Below are 8,344 nucleotides of genomic sequence, written 5' to 3' on the forward strand. Positions count from 1 at the left end.
GCTAGCAGGCTTACTCACCCTTTCAGCCTGTGGTAAGGATATTAGTGATGTTGTATATACATGCCTTGAATCTTTTGCTACTGCCTCTCCTGTTAAATCTCAGAAAAATTATCTCAGGGTAGACTTTACAATGCATGCAGTTGAGTAAACATGGAACTCTCAAACACCTGCACTGAGATATTGCATTCTACTTTACATTTTTATAAATCTGTTATGGTTGTAAGTGTGCATTTTTAGATTTTCGGGAGACCAGACTGCTCTGGAAATCTGAATATTATGTTTGTCAACGTACTTAGCAAATAGCAAATTCCTCTCTGTACCTGAGAACAACAGCGGTGCACATATGAACTGATTACAGCTCATAATAAGTATTTTAGTGCAAAATGTGAAACTTGATTATGAAATCTGAATCTGGCACTTTAAAAGAATAATGGAGAAAGGCCTATTTAAAAGAGTCGGTGCTATCTGAACTGGATATTTGGCATGAAATGCTTGCTAAACAAAACTGAACATACCCCTCAAACCTCTTAACGCAATAAATCTGTAGGAAAATAATGGGGGGACAAAAGCCCAAAAATAGGGATAGATTTTAAATATCGCTCTAATAAACTGAGAATGTTGATAGAATAAGAGGGTTTTCATTAGCATGCATTTTCTGAAGGATGTGAAGTCTGAAACTCAAATGCATATCATTATTAAGTAATGTCAGTCCTTCCTCAGTGATTTGCCGGAAAACCACAAATTTTATGAGGAACAGGTGAAAAATCTGGACAGTCTGTGAAAATCCGTACAGTTGGAAGTCATGAAACTGAATATAACTGGGAATAATGCTCTTATTTTGTAATTTAGGCTGACATAAACGCACCCTCAAAATAATCACTAGTTGTGCACTTCTGATAATCAACTGCAATCAAGAGCCAGAGCACTGAGAATGAAATTGGAATAGGTATCCAAAATATAGAAAAGCCAAATCCTGAAAAGGTATAAGCTATTGCTGTAATGGAAGACACTTAGATATAGTGCCGCATAGATCATTACTGAAACTTCGTGGCACTAGACTTTAAACACAGGACTGTATCTATCTGTAGCTGGGCCTTTGGCAGGATTTTGGAATCATTTAACAAATTAGTCTTTCTAGAAAGAAAAATGCCATTTAACCAAACACGTAACCATACAGTATGACAAATACAGCAATAAAAAAGTAAATTCTAGACCATCTCAACGCACAGAATAAGTAAATAATTTCACAAAGTGAGTGCTGTGATGTATACTGTCTATGCCCTGGCTACATCTGTGCTTCTAGCTAACAGCACTCTTGCTGAACTCCTTCCTCTTTCTGATGAAGTTGTTTGTGATCCTACAATTCTTTCTTAATAATAAGTTATGGTGTCAAACACAGAACAGCATCCATTATGAAATATAACCAGTAACCAGTCAGTATACATTTCTTCCTAGTGTACTCTGAGGAAAACAAGTCACACTTTCGTAGAATTAAGTCAGATACTGAAATCTTATCCAACGATACTATGTTTCATAGAGTATAGAAGCTGTTTTCCAAGTTAATATAATCTACTTCTCACCTGAAACTGTTTCTCATATTTCCTCATGATATTTTACCAAGAAAGCAAGCAGGATATTGGATTCACTTTATAATGATGACACACAGTGTGCTAATTTTAAGAACTAAAAAGTATGGTAAAAGTTTGCAATACAAGGTATGTGCGTGCAACTGTGTCAACATATTCCGATAAGTTGATCTATCTATTATGTTCTGTTACGTGGTGAGTTTATTTAGCCACGACTATATGCATGCATCATTGTGCATTTGTCTACCTGTTTGGCACAACGGGAACCTAGGTTTGTGATGCAGATGCAGATGCTAGTATCTGAAGCTGAAAGGAATGGCTCTTGTTTGACAGTTATTCTCCTGGAAGATGAATCTGCATTCGCACGGAGCTCAGAGTGATTTCAGGAGGGGTAGTTTTACTTATGAGATGGAACTGTGTGACAGTTGTATTACTAGATATTTATCAAGTCTGCTGTGTGTATCTATGTAAAGAGAGACAGACATCTTTTCTTGAACTGAATGGTGAGTGAGTTATGTCCAGTCATGTCAAACTTCCGCCCTCTTCTCAGAGCAAATGCATTGTTTGTTCATTTGCCCCTAAGGCTACAAATTAACCTGAGGTGCTATGATTTTGTGCTTGGTATGCCAAACTCTCTTTCCTTCTGCAAAATAAACCAAGCACTGCTGGGGTTGTTATTGTCAGTACTATGTCTGAAAGGACATGACCATCAACCAAGGTGAAGATTTCATTAGGAAATGAAACGAAGAACATCTCAAATCTGAAAGGTCCAAGAAGACAATGAAAGTGAAAAAAAATAAACAAAAAAACAAGACAATGATCTACAAGGAACATACAATCTGTTTAGATATAAACAACATTTTATTTATTTCATTTCACATTCATTTTTTTCCAGATAAGTGGGTTAGTACTGTGGACCCGTTTCAGACACAGCCCAGATTAGAGGCAGTACAAAGCAGACATCATACACAGGTGTACTATACTGTTTGACTCACATTTGTTGTTACACTTAATAAATAATTCCACAAAATACATACTAAAGGTAATATACAAATATTAGTTACCAGGTGTAATTACAATGGTGAGTAGAGCAGTGATTAATGTAACATGCATCAGTGCAATACAAATACATAAATACAAATGCAAAAATAAATATAAATACAATTGTAATACATAAAGTACCAATATAATAATACATGGTTTCTTTGACTTTGTAAAGTAAGACTATCCTGCATGCAGAAAGTTAAAAACTGTGTGGCATTATAGAATGTGTCACATAGCCTATAAACTGGTCTATGTTTATGGAGCCTGCCATAATGAAAAAAAAATGGATGGAAATGAATTTGTGTTGATTTAAGATTACTGAACAAAGCAATAAACAGGAAAGATTCATACTGCCCATATCAGTAGAAATAATGGCAAAGTTGATCGGAGTTGCTGTATTTTCCTTACTGGATCATGTAGTTGAGTTTTCACATGTACTTATTCATTCTAAAACAGTAAGGTAGTTGTATCATTAGGTTACTTGCCAGTTATCACTGCCATTTGGTATTAGTAGAAAGTGGTTGAGCTAGTGTACGATTTAGAGGTTGAAGCAATATACAAAGATGAGAATATTGTTGTAGAATCACTATGAAGGGGCAATATGTAATCTTAAGAAGTCTTCTATAATGGGCAGAATCTGCAAGATTAATGCTAATGTAAGAAAAGGTATTCCTACACAGAATCACCTTGACTTTCTGGGATATTTAGTTGCTAAGTTTGGGGAAAGATCATATCCACATAAAGAGGAAGCTGTCAGGCAGAAGACAGAACTTTCAAGAGCTATAGATAGTTTTGGGCATGGAAAATTACGTAGGTAAACACATCCCTACATTTTAATCAGTGAGGCAGCCATTGTATGGACTTTAGCAGCTCATACAATGTATTTAGCAAGCTGCACTGAAATATTAAAATAAGTGTTGATAACAGCACATGTTCTTACTTTATGCCTTTGCCAAAACCACAACTATTTCAGCAAATGCAAAGAATTGAAGGATTGGAGGTATCTTTTTTAGAGCTCCATGGGAAAGCAGAAGACATGTAAAGGCAGAAACTAAATTGTCGCAGATCCAAAAGAAGTGTCTGTCATGAGTATAGGCCAATGAAAATCTCATTATACATCCCTAAAGGCTGTTAAGTAGGTGACATACTTCACGTCACTAATTCCTTTAATTAATAACAAAGAGGTGGCGAATGTTCCAGTGTGAGTAGTCTCTCTTTACTATGAGTTTCTACACACTTGAGATAAATGCTTCAGAATTTGACAGACTCTGCTACTGAAGCCAAGACCACTGCTTTCGTTTTGCATGTCCATAAAGATAGCGCTACCACTGAGTCTGGGAACTTTAGATCCATCAGCCTGATAAGCCTTATCTGTCAGTCAATATGCACAATCTCTGCAGAAGTAAAAGTCATCTGAATAATTCCACATTAAAGAGATCTGAGGTTGCTACTAGCAAACAACTTCATATTTCCATGTTTCATTTACAAATTCAGTGCCTGCTGCCCTTGAAGAATACATTGCCTATGTTACATTAAAATAATTGGTAAACTGGTAATATTGCAATAGGGAATTGGTGGCAAACTGACAACAGGTTCATACTTACAAGGCATTTCATCCAAAGGAGGACACACCCAGGACTGCACCATGCCACTCCCACTTAAAGTACAACATAATATTAGCAATTCATCTACATGGTGTGGGAATAGAACCCACAGCCTTCTGCATCTAAAGCAAGCATGCCACCTGTTGTTCTACTAACACTGATTTCAAATTTTCTAGCACAAACAGTGATAACCATTTGCTAAACAAAAGAGTTGCACATTGAAAACATATTTAGCATGAGTAGCAGGAAACTTCTCTTCCCTTGAAGCTCACAGTTTCCTGAAAATGCACTGAAACTCACAATTCCTTGAAAATGTGCTGAAATTCATAGTCTGGTAGTTGGTGCAGGGGATTCAAGCTCTTGTCGCCTGTAACTTAGGTACAGGGTTTGAGCCTGGTTAACTTAACTAACCTGTCAGCTCTAAATTGGGCATCTTATACTTACACAGACATACTTGTTTGCAAAGCAACTTACTTTACCAGTAATATTCTGCGGAGGAAGCAAGAATGGTCATGTGTTAAAATTCCATGTGTGGAATAGAAGATGAAGCAAGAGTGCACTGATGCAAGTGACAGTAGGTGTGTGTGTGTGGATGCATAATGAGATGTAAATGTGAATGCAGAGGACATTCTTAAAGATGAATGCCCTTAAAGAAGACTTGTAAGTTTTTTTTTATTTTAAATGATTAAATGATGTGGCAGCCCCCACGACCAGCAGGCTCCTCCCAGCCAGTAGGGCCCTAGGTGACTGCCTAGGTTCCTAGTGCTGTATCCAGCTCTGCAAGACACTATTATCCTTGAAATGGTACCTAGATAATTAGATGGGTGCCTGCAAATTCATCCCAGCCTTGACTACCTTAGCCTTCCTAGACATAAGATGTACAGCTTGAAGGTTGGTACAAAGTGTAAATGGTCACAAGATTCAATTGCTTTGAAACTGTTATGAATCCTAAGAATCCAAAGTGGTGTTAATGACTTCTGGTGTGATTCATGATGACTAAACTAACAGAAAAATATGCAGTAGACAAATCACTTGTTGAGGCAGATGCATTGCCTACTATTCCCTGCAAAATGAACTACTGTTCATACAGATATTGAATATTACATAGTACACAAAAGGTTCAATTCACTCAACAACAACAAAAAAAATCACTAAACAAACAGAGTGAGTGAATGGCAGTTCAAATAAGGGAGTCTTTAATCAAAAAGATAATTTTCACAGAACAAACATTAAGCGCTTTCATCCCACTTTTGGGACTTCATCAGAATACCAACATTTCCCCTCAAACATCTTTTATGCCACATTTTCCTGTGGAAGGATGTATGAAGCCATCCCATCCAAACAGTATCAATGCACGTAGTTGAAAGAAATACCATCTGGAGGTACTGTTATGCAGAGGATGACATGAAAAATGACAAATGTCTTGATATTTTAGAAGAAAAAATATTTTCCGACTTTTCTGTTAATGTCACAGACAGATGTGATACTAAATCTAAACAATCTTAATATCATATAAAGTAGTGTAAGCAACCAACCTTGCACATCACAATGCTTTTTTTGGTAATAAGATGAAAATACATTTTTTTTCATTTGATGGTTCATCCTACACAGTCTCAAGTTTAGTAAGAATGCCCCACTTTCAGCACATAAAAAGATGTCAACCCTAATAGCTGACCATCTTTTTTTATTTTTTTTAGTGATCTAAGATATTATAACATATATTTTCTGTAAATACAACCATTTTCTAGAATGTAGTGTTAGTCTTACACACAGAAATACTAATTTGTCTTACTTAAGCATTACAATCTTGATGAAGTGTTAGTATTGCATAATATAACAAATCATGGGGAAGCAGTGTAACAGAACTGGGGAAATGTAATGTATGAAGGCATGTGTACCTCATAAAAGACTCAGACTGCAAATTCTAGAAAATATAGTTGTACCTTTTGTGCACTGTTCTTAAAAAATACTTTTACACAAAAATAGAAAGCACATAAAATATTCCTCCAATATTCAGGATAAAAAAAATACTTGTGTTTCTACTGCTGCAAAAACTGGTGAGTGGCATAATCTTTTCTTTGAAATGTTGATTAACAACTGTTGGATTGCAGTGGTAGCTTTTATATATCAGAAAGAGAGAGAGTGTGTATGTGTGTGTGTGTGTGTGTGGGGGATCTGTCAGTGTTCATAGGGACTACAAAATAGCAATCCTTGGAAAAGCCTGCAGTTTAGCTACTTTGACTGGAGTTGTATAACTGCAAGGAATAGCTTAAAACAAGCCTTGAAATAAATATATATTATAGTCATTCAGGAAATAAATTCAAGCACTCCTACTACAGAATGTATATACAGTGCCCGGGACTCAGACTGCAGCATCGTATCTCAGTGGGATAGGAAGACAACATTATTTCCTTATGTCTAGCATGATGCAAATAAAGGTGACATGAAATGTATTCTGGGAGATGGACAAGAAAGCATTAAAATAAGATCACGTTAATATAGCAAACCCCATGTTTGGCATTTTATGGGAAAACATATTAAAATTTTATAAGAAGCAACTAGAGTGATTATGATGCATTAAAATAGCTTAGGAAAAAAAAGATACAATGAAAAAACATGTTTTTCTTTTTAGTTTTAAGGTGGAGTTTTTCTCTAAGTGATACTCCAAGTACCTATTCATAACAACAGCGGTCATGATATTGAAAGTAGTATACTGAGCCTAATGAGGAATAATAGCAGTTGAGGGTCAAGTTAAAAAAAAATGATTAGGATAAAAAACTAATATGAATTTAGAAAAAAAAGACAGAGATTAGGACGAGTACAACAACATGACAGGGGCGGAAACAGATAAGAGGAACAGAGAAGAGCTGATTGGAATAAAATCGATTCCGTCATAAGTCAGGTAGAGGGGGGTGTGGCCAAGATAAGCACAGGTAGCAGCATTTCTTATCAGCTCTGTCTCTTCAAAACTTTATTGACAGGAAATTTTGACAACAACTTCCCTAATAACAGATTTTCTCTGACTAATTCTTTATAATATATCTTAGGGTAGTATAAAAAAATTAAGTTAATTTTAATTTTTCCTGTCAAATTGTACTTGACAAAACTTCTACAACAGAAGAACAAGGTTTGCTTTACTAAATCTACTCATCAAGAGACAACTGTTAAAAGAGAACTACAATTCTTACTAACTACTATTCAAGAACTAAATGCAAAAATTGACAAAATGGACTTAAAAATGGACAATTTTAAAGAAAAATGTATTCATCAAATGGACATTCTACATGAAGACATTACATCAAGAAAACAGATTACTGGAATAGAATCTGCTCTAAATGATATGGACAGCAGAATTCAGTAGAGTGAACATAATGTTGAATTCCTATTAAAACAAAATACTACCTTCAGACAAAGATTGATGACCTTGAAAATAGGTCTTTGGGGGCGTGGCTAGGATGTAGACTGGTTGGCAGCATCTTTTCTCAGCTCTGCACTCAAAAGATATTTCTGACAGGAATTTTTAAAAACTAGATATTGTAGACAAACCTATTTTGTTGAATTACTTCTACTAATATTACTAGAAGTCTACAGTGCAAAAAATGTGGCTTTAAACATTATTTTTCCTGTCAAAAACAAAAAGGAAGGTATCTGAATCTACTGAAAATGAGCTTTTCTAAGCATACCACACAGGACCAGACAATGAAAAAGGAGATATAGTCTTTATTAAATGCTATACAGGACTTGTCAGTGAAATTTGACAAAATGAATACCAAACTGGACACTTTTGAGGAGAGATCTAAAAAACAAATACAGCAACTACAAGAAATAATGACGCAACAGAAGTCTCAAATAGCTGACATAGAGAGATCCTTAAATGATACTGAGGGCAGACTCTCAGAACAAGATCTTCAGCTACATTTTTTATCACAACAAAATGCTTCATTACAAAATAAAATAGAGGATCTAGAGAACAGGTCCAGATGAAATAACCTTCGCATCTATGGGCTACCAGAGAAAACAGAGGGAGATAACATGGTGACTTTCCTTACTACCTGGTTACCAGAAGTTTTAAAATTGCCTGAAGCCCTTTCTTATGGAATTGAAAGAGCC

The sequence above is a fragment of the Protopterus annectens genome, chromosome 13.part0, assembly GCF_019279795.1.
Source record: "Protopterus annectens isolate FY-2018-M chromosome 13.part0, PAN1.0, whole genome shotgun sequence".
Taxonomy (NCBI): Eukaryota; Metazoa; Chordata; order Ceratodontiformes; family Protopteridae; genus Protopterus; species Protopterus annectens.